Below are 15,347 nucleotides of genomic sequence, written 5' to 3'. Positions count from 1 at the left end.
TTTGTTTTATTCCATATTTTTCCTTTGATACTTATTTTTGAGCAAGAGTGTAGAATCTCACTAAACATTTTAATAACGTTATTAAGTTTCAGGTATTAAAATGTATTGTAGGGAATTTATTTGACACGCACTTAGACTTTAAAATATATTATTATGCTTAGAGAAAACCAGCTTGGATTCCATATGGTACACATAACAAGTGTTTCGGAAAAAGAAACACTAACTATCTATGTGAATAAGTGCGCAAACATGCTTGTGCAAATGAATTGAATAAACTAATAGTTTTTAACAATAAGCTCTTCCTCATATGATTACCGGTTTTTTTTTCATTGAAAAAACGTGTTAACTTCGAAACGAGTTATATATTTAACTTCAAACCCTGCGAATTGCTCCAAACAGGTACTAACGCGTGGTATGACAAAGTGAGTGGGAATTAAAAGTAAAGATACGACAATTGTGCTTATAGCAGCGAAGATTTTCCCAACTCAGCTCGCTATTAATAGCATTTTTTTAACTGATGACCTCATTGTACCAGAAGACGGGAAGACATCTAGCGAGGAAAGACGCGAGAAGTATGTGAGGGAGTGGACAGTCATAAATGGCTTTAGCAGACAGATGATAATGGCAGAGATAGAGCTCCGACTTCATCTTTTTATCGTCTGCTCCCTGACAGCCTCCTCCAAAACCATCGAGTATCCCTCCTCACCACCACCTACGCACTGATCTGACCTCAACCTCTGGGTGACCAGGTTTGGCGCATTTATCATCTCTATTGGCGGTTATTTTAATATGCATCATTTTTCTGACTCTCCGCCGTTATCGGTATAGCAATATCGCTCCAGCCTTTTTTTTTTTTCTGCGTGTGTGGCTCGGTAAGGAAATATTTAACTTTTGCTAGCGTCGAAGGGGTCGATAGTTGACTTCGGAAGATACTGAAGTCTCTTAAAATTTACTTTATTTTTTTTACTTGTGCATAGTTCAATATTTTAAAGCGTCAGAGCTCACACTTTGTGTAAAGTAAACTGTAATAAATCCTCTGAGAATAAAGTTTCATTAACCTCTCTCTTACTTGATATTTTTATTCGCAAGCGATGTAATTTGCAACAGGTTTCCCTTAATTAAGAAACTGAGATTCAACCTCGCTGAAATTAATTCTAGAAGTTTAAATTCAAGGAAGGTATATTTTTCCACAACGGACACTAATATATTCTTATTAAAACATTTTATACGCTTGCTATTTTTGTCGTTAAAAATCAATAGTAATTAAGATGATATTCCCAGTCATGAATAAGTGTTGTAGCTAATTACAATAATGAAAGCCTAACTACTGTGTTTTAACAGCACTTGAAAATTTTGTTACTGAAAATGTTAATGTTTAAATATTATAAATCTGTCGCCTGTATAGATAGTGAAATTAAATATAAAATTTGCGAACAAGTAGTAGAATACTTGGAGTATGGACTCATCTGGCGAGCCTGACCTTTTATTCATTTCAGTTAATTAATTTGTTTTTTTATAAAAGAAGTGTATATCTTCTATTTCTCACTCTCATCTGTAATGGAAATATCCATCCATAAATACTGAAAGTGCATGAACCATATCGACCACTAATACTACCTCTAACAATTCGGGATTTAAATAAATGTGAAACGAATATATCTATCAGTGATGGAATATGTACTTCGCATAACTTGTTGTATTCCTTACCATTTAGATTATGGTAAGAAAACCTAATAAGAAAGTGATAAAACTGTTTCCAGTTGCATTTGGCATACATTTTAAGACGTTTATACACCCAAGTAGAAGATAATAGCAAATAAAACTGAAATGATAATTTGTAATCAGATCTAGAATAATTTCTCCGAGATGACGCTTCACATATACGTAACTAAAACGCCTCCTGATCAATAACATTAAGAACTGGTTACACAAACACATTATTCATGTACAGTAGAAAATAATTTTCTAATTCCTACATTTAGTACTGCATTACTATGTTAAAATTTTGGTTTGTTAGGTCAATTTACTGCTTATATTAATTAAAAATAAAAGGTAAGATATATAATACTTAAAAAATATTGTGTTGTAGTAATTATAAAACAGCTACAGATACGGAATTGCTGAGATATTACAGTATCATGGTAAACGTTTATTTTGGATATAAAGTAGTACTGATTAATCTTAATTAATTTACCTGTTATCTTAATTAATTTACCTTTCTCTTAATCCATTTACCTTCTTTTAATCAATTTACCTTTTTTAATTTGCAAATTATAGTTATTTTAAATACCCCAAAGATCACTGTAATGATTACATAACTCATACGTTTGCTGTTCAGTTTTAAACATTCAGAATTTTTGCGACTATTAGAAGTTTCTTATCAGATACTTTGTTGAAATGCTGTTGACTTTACCACTTTCTGTACACGATAGCTTTACCACAAGTTCTGTGTGGTACAAAATGAAAACAAGGTATGGGGGATGATTTTAAGTCTTAAAATAAAATTATTTGGATTGAATAGCATTAAAATTTAGTTATAAAGTCGGACGTTACAGATTTTAAACTTAGTATATGAATTTCTTAAACAGCAGGGAGTAATACTGAAATAAATTTATGTGAGCGAACATCTTTTACATTAGAAACAATGGACATCTGCATTCACACTTTTATTTCAAACAATGAATTAGTAAACTTTGAGGGGACGAAACTGTACCTTGAAAAAGCAAATAAAACCAAATAAATTAATTTAAAAATTTAATTCCAGATCTTGGAAGTTTCGTATTTACTAAAATACCATAGCGCGAATTTGTGAATTTTAGAGTATTTAAGACAATAAATCTATCATATGATTTTTAAATGTACTTTCAAATGCAAATGGAGTAATTAAAAAAACTAAATGCTACCTAACCATATTTACAAATAACAACAATCCTACGTATTTTCCACCAAGCTTAACAACACTTTTATTTAGAAGTTTTCGATTTTTTAAATGTTTTAATGGCTTGGAAATATTATATATTGCTAAACAGAGTCTGGAGAGCAATTATATCTAATGAGTTTTTATTAAATGAAATTGAAATGTAGTTTAATATTTATATTTGCTTTCAGTTATTCATGGTTCATTCTTCACTTTTATGCATTAACATTAAAAGCTTCCATTAGCATTGCTTAAAATCTGGTTCATCAAAACATTTGCATTAAAACTATCTTCCTAATTTTAACTGTGTTACTTTTGAAAAGAATTAAGATAGTGACTTAACCTGCAGACCGAGATGATGATGCAGTATCGTGCACTGTGTACTTGACTGGATTACTTACTTTTTACAATGTAATATCACAGACATAACTGTAGTTGGGCCATGATATTGATACTTGAAAAAGCTTTTCTGTTAAAATTTTACCAAGTTACATCACATCGGTTTCAGAAAATAATGATAAAACAAATCTAGTGCATGATTTTATAATGCTAAAAATGTGGCAACAAGCAAATGCGAAAATGGAATTTCCTCGAATTCTCAAATCTACATTCAGAAGTTTTAGGAAAAGTAGGATTAAATGGGCATTTTATAAATATTCCATTTTTTTTTCACATCGCGTAATCTTACTTTTTCTTTGTGCTTTGGCATCACTTGGCGCAAGGTTTCTCAGCAGAAAAAGCAAAAAAGTAACCCCTTGCTAGAAGCGTTACTTCCTGGTGCTGTCGATGTGACTAGTGGCTTTGTGGCCTTCCTCAACAAACCAATAAACCTAAAGAGCCCAGTCATGGAAAGGAAATGGGGCGTCCTTTTTTTTTTTTCTTTCACCACCCAAGAAGTAACAGAGTGCCCTTATTTGTACTGCACTCGTGATCTGCCTCACATATATACGTTAAGGTCAGGGTTCTTAAATATGTTATTGAGCAGAATCCGATCATTCTGTGCATCTTGTTCATCCTGAGAGGTGCTTTTTTATCTCACCGTCTGGTCCTTCTTCAGCTTAGGTTTCACTAGCTCCAGAATTGCAGAAACAGACTTATGTCAGGATTCGAAGAAATTTACGTTAAAATAATACTAAAACTGAAATGTTACTACAATTTGCTACTATTACCACAATTCGCTTACATAGCGTATTATCAATTTAGGATTTTTGTTCTCTTTCGCATATAAGTTTATCACGAAATTAGTTGGATACGAATTTATTACTACGCTTGAGTAAAGCTATAAAGTTTTTGTGATTTCGGATGGTTAAGCTGTTAAGCGTCTATAAGAAAAATGAGGCAAAAAGTATTGTAATCTCTAATTTTTGTAGCAAATCCGCAGTCATTTTTAATAACAAAATTAGAATTTATTTTCAAGATGTGATTACCTTTCTGGCAAAGATTGTCAATACACTTTATACTTGAATTAAATGTTGTATGATCTTAAATTCATTTAGTGCGAAAACAAGTTACTACTACTTGCGCAATTGCTGCAAAGTTAGTTAATAATAATTTATTTCCTAAACAATATTGATTAATTGATTATATTACCACCTAACTTAATTAAAGTAGAATTATTTTAAAAGAGTGAATCCATACTGGTAAGTTATATTTTGAACGATGTTTTGAAGTAACTTGAAAGTAAAATGTTAATAATGTTTTAACGGGGACTGGAATTAAATCATCATGAAGAACAAAATTTCAATTGTAAAAGGAAAAATTAAAAACATGTAATCATTGTCATTGATCGGAAATTAGTTGACTTTTCAAGGGGAACAAACCAACTCCCGTTCAATGAACAATAATTAATAAAAATACGTAAATACGAAGGTGTTTCGTCTTTACTCGAGTTATAAGGTAAAGCCAAAACAGCAATTCTAGTCAGGACAAATATTTCCGCGAATAGAAGGGATTACGAACCAATGCTGATACTCTAAGAACTTATTCTTATGAAGCATTTTAGCCAATTCAATTTGGAGTAAAAAGCAATTTCTGTAGAGAAATCCGAAAAAACTCGAGTAACCGTCCCCGACACCCTCATGTTTATGCATTTGAGTTCTATATTATTTGTAAAAATTAAAGATTGGAAATTGTCATTATGAAATAGAATTCAAAGTAAAGTTGAAATAAACATAGAAGATTACAAAATAAGATAAATAATGCAAACTTTGTAAAAACAAATCAAAAATAATATAAAAATAATATAAAAAATATAATAAGAACCGTGAATGTACATGAAGATATAAAGGCCAGAAAAGGTATTAAGTAACTTACATTCTTTCTAGTGGGAAGTTGGCAAGGTGTTCTCTTCGTGTCTGACGCATAAGTGTAGGGTGTCCGAAAATTCTTAGCGGCAGTGGGGGCTTTGAATAATATCAGTCGGTAAGACTTAGGTGAAGTAATTTATGGTAGTGGGTGGGACTCGGAATTCTTGAGGGATGTATTATGTGGAGTTCTTATTTGAGTGAAACTGTCTGTAAGATTTTTTGAAAATACTAGTGAATGGAAATTAAATAATTTCTGGCTAATTGTCGTGTCACAATTATTAAGAATTTAAGAAAGGAAAAAAGGAATTTTCACTGTCCAAGAGCTATTAGACAGACTAAAGTCATGAAATAGGCCCATTTTTTTAGTAACAGCATAAGTCTGAAGACAATTAGCTTTTTACAATATATACAACTGAGTAATTACACAACTGAGTAATTACAAATCCTTCAACTGATAGTCATCCAACTTATACCGCCTTCTCAGGTTTAGGAACAAATTATCATATCCCTATCAGTTAAATCATTTAGAGTGAGTATTTAACGCCTGCTCTTTTAAGGCAATGGTTAATAAATTGAATGAGTATTAGATTATTTTTGAGAATTTTAATAAGGAGCAAATTTTCGCATTGTAAATCTATTGTATCTGTGCATATAATTTTAATTCATTGTATTTGATTAATTATTGTATTGTTAATTACTTTTTTGGATATGTTGGAGTTCCAATTTATTAATTTGTTAGTATTGCAATTGAAGTTTCTTGTTTTGTCAAAAAGTAAAATTTTTTTGTAGTTAATGATTTGAAGATCTAGAAAGTTTATGCTATTTTGTGAATTATTAGTTTTATTAAGTGTAAGACAATTTGGATAAATCTCGGAGTGTTCAATTTTACCAAAATTATTAATTGTTATAAGGTCATCAATATATCTGTAGATGTGTTTGTAGTAATTTAACTCTTGTGGTTGTAAATTTTTTTGGAAGTTAAATTCTTTGATAAATAAAAAGATATTACAGATCGAGGAGCTGGAATGTAAGCCCACTGGCAATCCTCTGACTTGTTTAAAAAGTTGATTTTGAAACTTGATGTAGTTATGAAAAAGTGTGCATTTTAGATAGGTTTTCCATTTGTCAAGAGTCATAATTTTGAGCATATCAGGGAACAGTTTAGGCAGATCAAGTAGACTGGTATAGATTTCTTCTAGAGGAAGTGAGGTATATAAGTTTTCAAAGTCATAGCATTTAATGTTTTGGATGTTAATTGTTTGAATGGTATTAATGACAGGAGTGTTATTATGGATGATACAGCAATAGTTATGATTAGTGTTACAATCATTGAAAATAAATTTACAGATTTTATTAAGTTGAATTGAAAAATAATAGTCTACATTTTTCTTGTAATTATTAGTTCCATTAGCTATAAATCTGAATTTTAATGGTGTTTTATGGAATTTGGGAATTGCATAGATTAGTAAATCTGTTGTAGTATGTATTGAAAGTAATATTGAGTTTCTTATGAAAAGTTTTAATCCTGTTTATTATAGATGTATCTGTAAGGTTGGCTAATTGATAAGTAGTTGCGTTGAGAAGTTCTTTATGAATAAGTTCTGCGTAGAATTGTTTTCATATAATGCTAAAGTTATTAGTTGCTTTATCTATTTTTGTAATGGTAAAAAGCTGTTTTAATTTTTTAATATCTGATGTAAGTTGCGACCAATTCAGTGTACTTTTAAACTTGAGGTGACTGATTTCGGTGGATATGCGTTGAAGAATTTTAGCTTTCCATTTTAAGAAGGTATCTATGGGAAAATTCAGTTGATAGCTTGCTTTAACTATAAATTCGTTGATGTTGTTTTCGAAAGTCTTGTAACAGTAATTTTTAGTCATGTTTCTGACTGGTCTAAAATTTTGTACCATAACTCATTAGTGTTTTTAGTTGATGGTTTTGTATGATATTCAGATTGCCAGTAATTATGTGCTGGTGATGAGAATCTACGTAACTACTGTAAACTGGTGTCTTACAATGTCATTCTGCTGTTTCATCTATTTAATGGTGGTTAGTGAGCAAGTTGCTTAAGGTCCTTTGATATTTAAATGCAACCATTGGTATTGTGTCAACTGCGGGGAAGTAATCTTTACAATCTCTGATGATTCTTGCGAAATGAATCTTGTCAAACTGCGGATGGAGAAAATTGACTTTAAAATAAATTTTGCGTTGAGTGAGATTATTAGAAAGTCTGAAAAGACTATAATCGAGAATCATGTCTTTAATGATTTGTATGTCGTCGTAGCTTTCTTGAATGAATTTTTTTAGTTTGATAAGGAATTTATTAGCACAGGAGTGTAACCAGTTGAGAAGTTTCTTGGGAAAGTTGTCTGAGTCAAAAAAACATTTCAATTGTTTTTTCAATGCAAGTGTATCCAAAGTGGATAAAAATCTCGCATTATTTTTTATTTTGCTTCCTCTTTTTCCTCTCTGCGTTTTGTTGCTGTAGAGCTTAAATTGGCTGAAAATAGATTTTTTAGAAGTATCTCTATGACTATGTATATAAGTGTTAAGTCCATATGGATAAAGTGAACATTGTTTTAGTATATAGAGAGATTCCTGAAAAATTCGTGTTTTGTGATTGGGTATTATATCTAGTATCTGAAGTTGAATAGAGTTGAAGTCATGGTGTTTAAAGTGCTCTAATTCTGCTGTATTGAGTTGTGATGGTGTACTTATTTTAATGCTATTTTTTTTTTTTTTTTTTTTTTTTTGTGCGTTGAATTTTTAAATTTGAGCTCTATGGTTATTGATTCGAAAGTTAAGCTTGTTTCTAGTCTGTCCTATATATTTCATATGTCAGGTGCCGCATGTAATCATGTAAATACAGTTAAATGTTTTTCATAGAAATTGTTTTTTGGGTTTGCCTGTAGCAGGCATGGCGTTAAATTTTCAAGTTTGTCATCTAGTGGAATGACATTTAATGATTGTTTAGGAAATAAATTATTATACTTGAATTAAAAATATATATATATATATGTTCTCATAGATAGTTCGGTGGCAAAAATTTATGTTATAATATATACAAAACTAACTGTGGAATTTTTTAGTCTCCTCCTATCACAGAATTGTAATATAAAATACTATATTATAATGTGCTGCAAAGCGTGAGAAATGCTTGTCAAAATAATAACTCAATAGAGTAATTCCATTTGGTGAAGATATAAGGTATTTCTTCCACTTCCCTAGCGTGCCTTCGTGGTGCAACGGTAGCACGCTGGGCTGGTATTCCAGAGGTCCGTGGTTCGATTCCCGACGAAGGCGGTTGCATATTTTTCCTCTTTTCTGCTTCCAATTAACCTGATGACTCTACAAAGAGATTGAATATTACTGTAAACGAAAAGGGTGTTTCCATGCAGAGCTTTTAGAGGGGGAGTATAGTGTTATCATTCTTGGTAATGGAGTGAGAAATATTTTCGTAAACTTATAGCTTCTTTCCCTCAACTTCACAGAAAACAATTAAGAATATTAAATATGTTTCTAAGAACAATAAGAAACCAAAATTCAGCTCCTATAAGGCTAACATAAATTTCGCTCATAATATTAAATACAATAAAAAAACTGAATTATGAATTAACAAAACGATTTTTTCCTTCTTTCCCTTTTATACGATACGTATTGTTTATCTGTTAATCATCATATCCTTAGAAATGCTTGAGAGATTTTAGTTAAAACTAACTGAAGTATTAACAGCATAATTAATTTTAAGGTTTTTAAAGCAATTTACATCACGCATCTTATTATTTGTAGTTTCGGTTAATCCGTTTGCCTAAAATTATATCAGGAAATGTATAAGTGAAGTTAACTGGAAATCAAACTTTGGAAATTTTAAAAGTCTATCAATCATAATGAGCATTAATAAACGGTTCCAACTTTTATTCCTATTCAAAAATTATATCACGTAACCAATTTGTATTCATATACAATATTTTCGTAACTTTCAATACAGTTTCTGCTGTAGAATATTGTTAGTACGCCTTTAAATAAAATTTACGTATGAATCAAATTTAGGTACAATTAAACTTATGTAGTGTTAATTAATTACAATTTGAATTACCAATAGAATTGAAAGTTAATATAATATTCATGACATGATTTTTGAATAATTGAATTATCGTTGGAAAGAAAATACATTAATATGCCCTAATTTGTAAATAAATATTTTCATGAATGATTTTATCAAATTCAGAGGTAACAAAAAAAAATGTCTAATGAAAATTTAAATTATTCGTTTTACGTTCAACATTAAAGAAAAAACAGAGATTTTCTTTTCACGGGTAGCGCCATTTTACCATTTAAACCAAAACAAAGCTCCAAAACATTATTTCTTGCAAGCAGTTTATCATTGAAAATGTTAAAGGATAAAATAAAATTAATGATTAACTTAAATGCTCTAAAAACGTTTATAAAAAGATATATATTATATATAAATATTAAATATGTAAATCATTTTATATAATTTATATAAATATTATATTTTATAACTTAAATAAATTTTATAAAAAAGTTTATATTTATTATTTATAAAAAATATTTTATAAAGTCAAAAATTAAAAGTTTTTCAGTTTTGACTATTAAAACTTTTAAGTTACTTTTTTACTATTAAAACTTTTAAGTTACTTTTTTACTATTAAAACTTTTAAGATAATAAAACAAATATTTCAACTATAAATTAATTAAAAGTATACAAAATAAATTTTTAAAAATGTTTAGGGGCAAAACTATTTCAAAGCGAGTTGCTCTTCTTTTGATTCATTGAATATATACAATTTTGCAATATAATATTTGAAACATTAGCCATAACTATTTTTTAATTATTATGCTTAATGTTTCAATTATTATTATTTAACTTGACAATTTTTATTATTTAATTTGGGGCCCACCAGCGGCCGAGCGATAAAGACGCTGAACACTGGTAGTTCGGTCCGAGGCTCGAATCCCGCGAACAGGCTGGCTGCATGGGTGTTTTCGTGGTTTTCCCCATGTGTAACGTGTATACGAGCCAGTTTTCCCTAGAAAGTCCTCCACGAAGGCATCCCTCCCTTTAGGCAGATAGCCCTCGTGTGCTTTGCCATAACTGAATAATCCACTAATCCATCCATTATTTAATTTGGATTTAAGATATATATTTTTTTACTCTTTGATCTGCATCGATATTTTTGTGGTCTATTCTTAGTAAGACATCGTTTGGAGTTCCAATATGGAATTAAAAGTTTGTAACTTCATTTTCGACGACAGTAGTTGTTCACACTGTAGATATTTTATACTATTTATATATTTTCAGTAAATTTTTCCTGAAATATTAATATTATTGCTTTAAGCTGAATTTCTGCATCTAATTTTCATTGTACACCTTTAAACACTTCGGTTGACTTTAAGAAGTTAAATTTTACTTTAACCTATATTTATGCTTTACTTATTAGATGTATTTATGTCTTATTAACAAATTAAAGTTTAGGATTAAATCAAAGTCAAATTTGAATGATTACTAAACTTGGTAAAATGTATTTAACTAAGTTACAAAATTAATGTAAGTTTGTTATCCTTGGATAGATAATAGTGAGATTCAAAACTTAAAACATAACAGGATATGCACAGAAGAAAACACTTCAGTGTTTAATATATCCTAGCAAGGAGTTTACGCAAAACTTGCTCTCACATCCAAAACAATTGAACTTAAATTACTCCAAAGTAATCCAGTGAGTTAAAACTGCACTTTAAATAACCAAAATTGAAATTACCAAAGACGATTTTCTTAAACGAATTTGAAATAAACAGCAGCACAGGACCAAAATCAAGTTCGAATCTACATAGCTTTTTTATTAAACTTGTAGTCTCCGAGCACTGTAAGCACACAAAATAGGAATTTTTTGAAAATGATCTACCGATTCTTTTTCACATTTCGATTCTATGACTCGAATTATGCCAAAGTGCCAAGTTTCATTACAATCGCATGAATTGTTTTTAAAGTATTAGCTCGCAAAATTTTAGCTTCTCAGTGTTATTTGAATTTGTTATGTATTAATTAATATTTCTTTGTTTATTAAACTTAGCTGATTCCTTCCTTCAAAATTCGAAACTTAGGTTCAATCCAAACAAAATTTCCTGATTTATTTTTAAAATTTGTACTTTTTAGTAAATTTTATAAATTTTTCGAAAACATTTTGAATTATAAAAGTTTTAACATCACCTTAAAGTAGATGTATTTCTAGCCGTATTTGAAAAAAAAAATAGAGTTTTTTTATTAAAACTTTCCTCAGATATACTTGAATTTATATACTGGCGCCGTTTTGAAATTTGGCATATTTGTTTATAAGTGATAACGCAAATGGGGTTGATGCAGTTTATTAAAACTATTTGAAAGGATTTGAGGCACCTTTTATTCTGTTCGTGCACAATGAAAGGGAAAGAGAAATCATTCACCATAAATTAAGAATTTCGCCAAGTGAATTATTGTTGTCGAAAACTGAAAAAAAAATGCGCCAAGGTTTAATTTATTAACCTTAATTAATTATTTGGGTATAATTTGAGCCATAGAATCGAATTATGGAAAAATATCATTGTGTCATTTCAGAAAACGTCCAAGTCAAAATACCTATGTTAGAACAATTTTATATATAGATCTAATATATATCCTAGGTCACGCTTTCGAGGCATAATAAACGCAAGTTAAATTTCGTCAATCGGCTCTGTAGAACAAGAAATATAGAAGTGTCCCCTCTTTATTGTGTACGTATGTGCAAGGTGTTACATGCATGTAATATAAAAATTGTTTCGATGAATAAAATCTGAAATAACCAAGGAGTTGTTTTTAGCTTTCTGGAGGAATTCAGGTAGTCAGGCATATATGATTAGTTCTTTTCTTTAATCACAGCATAGTTAGCCAAATAAATACAAATGAATAAATTTTAAAAAGCCCATTATTTAAAAAATTACAACCTACAAAATTACATATTAATAAGCAGAGTCTACAAAATAAATAGAAAAACATAGCTACAAAATTTAGAAATTAAATTGCTAGACTTTGAAATTTTTATCCTTTTTTCTGACATATTATTCAATAAAAATGAATGTTTCGGGAGTTTCGTGTTATTGTTATGATGTTGACACCCAGCATTCTATCACAAGAAAGCTCATGGAAAGGTATGCTATAATCAGCTTAACTAAGCGTCTAAGAGAACGCGTTTAATAATATTCTAACTATAACGAACATAGAACGACATTTGGGTAAAAAAGATAAGTAGAATCCCTTATTAAAAAGTGCTTATGAGAAATGTTTAAGTGTTATTCCGTCATTGGTCGGAAACTTAACGTTTTAAAATCGCATATTTATACTGAATGTACGTGGAAAAAAAATGTCTTTACCGTTTGAGTCTAAATTACAATTAATGAAAACATTGCGTACAGTTATTTTTCTAAAAACGAAGCGAAATGTCCTTTATTTCGTACATGGTTTTCACAACTGCAAAACCTTTTGAAATGCTTTCAAGCAGATCTTTGCTAAACTTTTCTAGATTCTCTATAGTTTAATCAATCTCTAGGGAAGATGAAGATTTAGTATGCTATCTATCAAGTCACGAATGACACTAAAAATTATACATAACTTCTTCCTGAATGTATTGCAGATAAAAATCTCTCAAATGAACCTCTCTTCAGAGAACTTTCATTTTGGGAAAAGGTTAAAAAGCTTTAAAAATAATTGAATGTTCAGAAAGAATTCATAATCTATGAAATGACTTTTGCCTATGAATACCGCTTAACACGAACTGAATATTATTTGTTGACTTAAACTATTACATAACGAGAGCTATTAAACTAGGCATGGCTAACATGTCGATCGCCGCTGTCAGGGATTACTTTTCAAAAATCAAAACACACATATCGTCACAATATTAGAGTACAGTTTTATTTCTGCTTGAATTTAACGTTGTTTTATCCTCATTTCTAAACTTGTCATAGATTAAACCAGTAGGCTCTAATTTATTCATTTTTCAAATGATTCCATGTCCAAAATGTCCATTTCATGAACAGTTGACGCCGATTCTAACAGCAAACAAGCTGGCCACTTCTGGTTTAGGCACTTCTCTCTGTATCTAGTATATCTACAAACGCATATAAACTACTATAATAATCGGACTCTTTTCTTCTTTTCCAATAACTAAAATTGTCTCAAGGAAAAGTTATGTGCGTGTAAAAATATTTCGCATCTATTAAAATATTCAGTGCACAAGAACACGCTAAAAGCGTTTTATAAAATATATTAACTTCTGCAAATCAGTCTGCTTCATTCTTTGCAAGATTTTGTTTCAGAAAATTATTAAATTTTTCACAAGGTTTTATTACGATGTTTCTACAATTCTGCAGCTCTAAGATACAATAGGCTGACGTATATTAAAATTATAGGAATCGCATAGGAATTCTTAAATATAAACATTTTGTAGCTTAATAAATATTCATTAACGATACATAAATTGTTTTCTTCTTCTCTTCCATATTAAAACATAAGCTTTAATTTATTTTAATTTGGGATTCGATTAATTGATTGCTCATTTTTTACTTCTTAAATAAAATATAAATCTTATTTTGGGCTTTTATCTATCAAAATTCGCGCAGAACTTCCTCTTTCTCGCGGATGGAATTCGAGCCTCCATTGTGGTGGGCCCTGGGCAATTATCTCGATGATAAGAGGGTTAAATGACAGACGAGTTTTGCACCTTCTCAACGAAGTTACAAATTAGTTGCAAGTGTCCGGTTATTTGAAGCAACAACAGTTACAATTATTTTTCAGTGTGAATTCATAGTTAATGATTAGTTTAATTTATTATATAAAATAGTCTGAGAAATTTCTGATATTTTGAGCCCCATTGTGGTTGGCATTTTCTATATTCAAACTCTATCGCACATTTATGATAACTTTCCTTAAACGTAATCAATTTGCTTAATTTAGCAATTATATATTAATTAAACAAATTATAGTATGCATGTAAGGAATGCCCAAAAATACCAAATTTCTGCAGGTAGATTACGGCAATGCTTTTACATCTATGAAGATTGTTAAGGTATAACACAAGAATGCAAGAATAAATAAATAATTTAAGCCTCGCATCAGCTGAACAAATTAAAGCTAGGCTAAATGTGAAGCAAATAAATAACCAAAAATAAATCACTTATCTCGATGCTTTGTCAGTGCCGTACGGAGTGAAATTGTTTAGTATGGAAAGTTTATTATCTTCCTACTAGGCGAAATGCTATCTCATGAATAAATGTACAATGCAAATGCGTCGCAAGTGTTTCATAGTTGATTGGAAATAAGGATGGGGACAGACTGCAATTTAGGCGTCGGCCCATGATTAGTGCAAACGGTGGTGCGCCAGATGGGTCTTAAAACACTTACTCTACTTGTATGTAACAAATACAGTGGCTAACATTTGTTTTTGGACACTTGCGTTTTTGTTCTTCGATTCCTGTGTGGTCAGAAGCGAAATTAAACCATTAAATAAATAGTTATTTTCAAAATATACATTAATCAGAAAAGTCTTAAAAAATATTAAAGGAAAAGCTGTAGTAACATTTTAATGATTTTTTTACAGTTCTCCATTTTTCCAAACATGGTAAAAGCCAGTTTAAATTAAAGTATACTGAGTTAGTAAATTAAAGTCAATACACATAAACTCAATCAAAAGAAACACTTGCACTAAAACTGCTGAACCTAAAATAGCCCGAATAATCGACACTGCATTAAAATAAAGGGTTAGAAAAGTAAACGGCATGTGAAAAATCCCAATAAAAGCAAAATTAATCAATAGTAAAATCCCTTAAATAATATTTTGCATGCAAAGTTGTTAACTTCATTGCTAATTCACCAGTACCGCAGTAAGAGGTCATCTCAATGCTTTAAATGTTTTCTAACGGAGCAGAATCAAAGGTCCAGTCTAATGAAATTTTTAAATATAGATATGTTTTACAAAATTTATCTTTTACAAAAGGCATAAATTAGTAGCCCTTTTCGCTGAATAAGAGGTATATGCTGCGACGAATTTTTCGGAATTTCATTTTTTAATAAAAAAAGGGTTGAAATTGAATG

General features: G+C 30.0%; 1 long non-coding RNA gene across 1 annotated transcript in view; it reads left to right on the top strand.

Moving 5' to 3' along the window:
* Positions 1-533: 533 nt before the first annotated feature.
* The window catches only part of LOC118185245 (uncharacterized), a 57,032-nt gene continuing 42,218 nt past the window's right edge, over positions 534-15,347 (top strand). The window contains exon 1 of the long non-coding RNA XR_004757567.2: positions 534-749. This is a non-coding gene — a long non-coding RNA (uncharacterized LOC118185245). The remainder of the gene's footprint in view (positions 750-15,347) is intronic.

This window comes from Stegodyphus dumicola, chromosome X1 (assembly GCF_044657685.1).
Source record: "Stegodyphus dumicola isolate Sdum_Otavi_A_Nest chromosome X1, ASM4465768v1".
NCBI classification, from domain to species: Eukaryota; Metazoa; Arthropoda; class Arachnida; order Araneae; family Eresidae; genus Stegodyphus; species Stegodyphus dumicola.
Note: the sequence above shows the minus strand (reverse complement) of the source record. Positions and strands in the feature narration are given on the sequence as shown.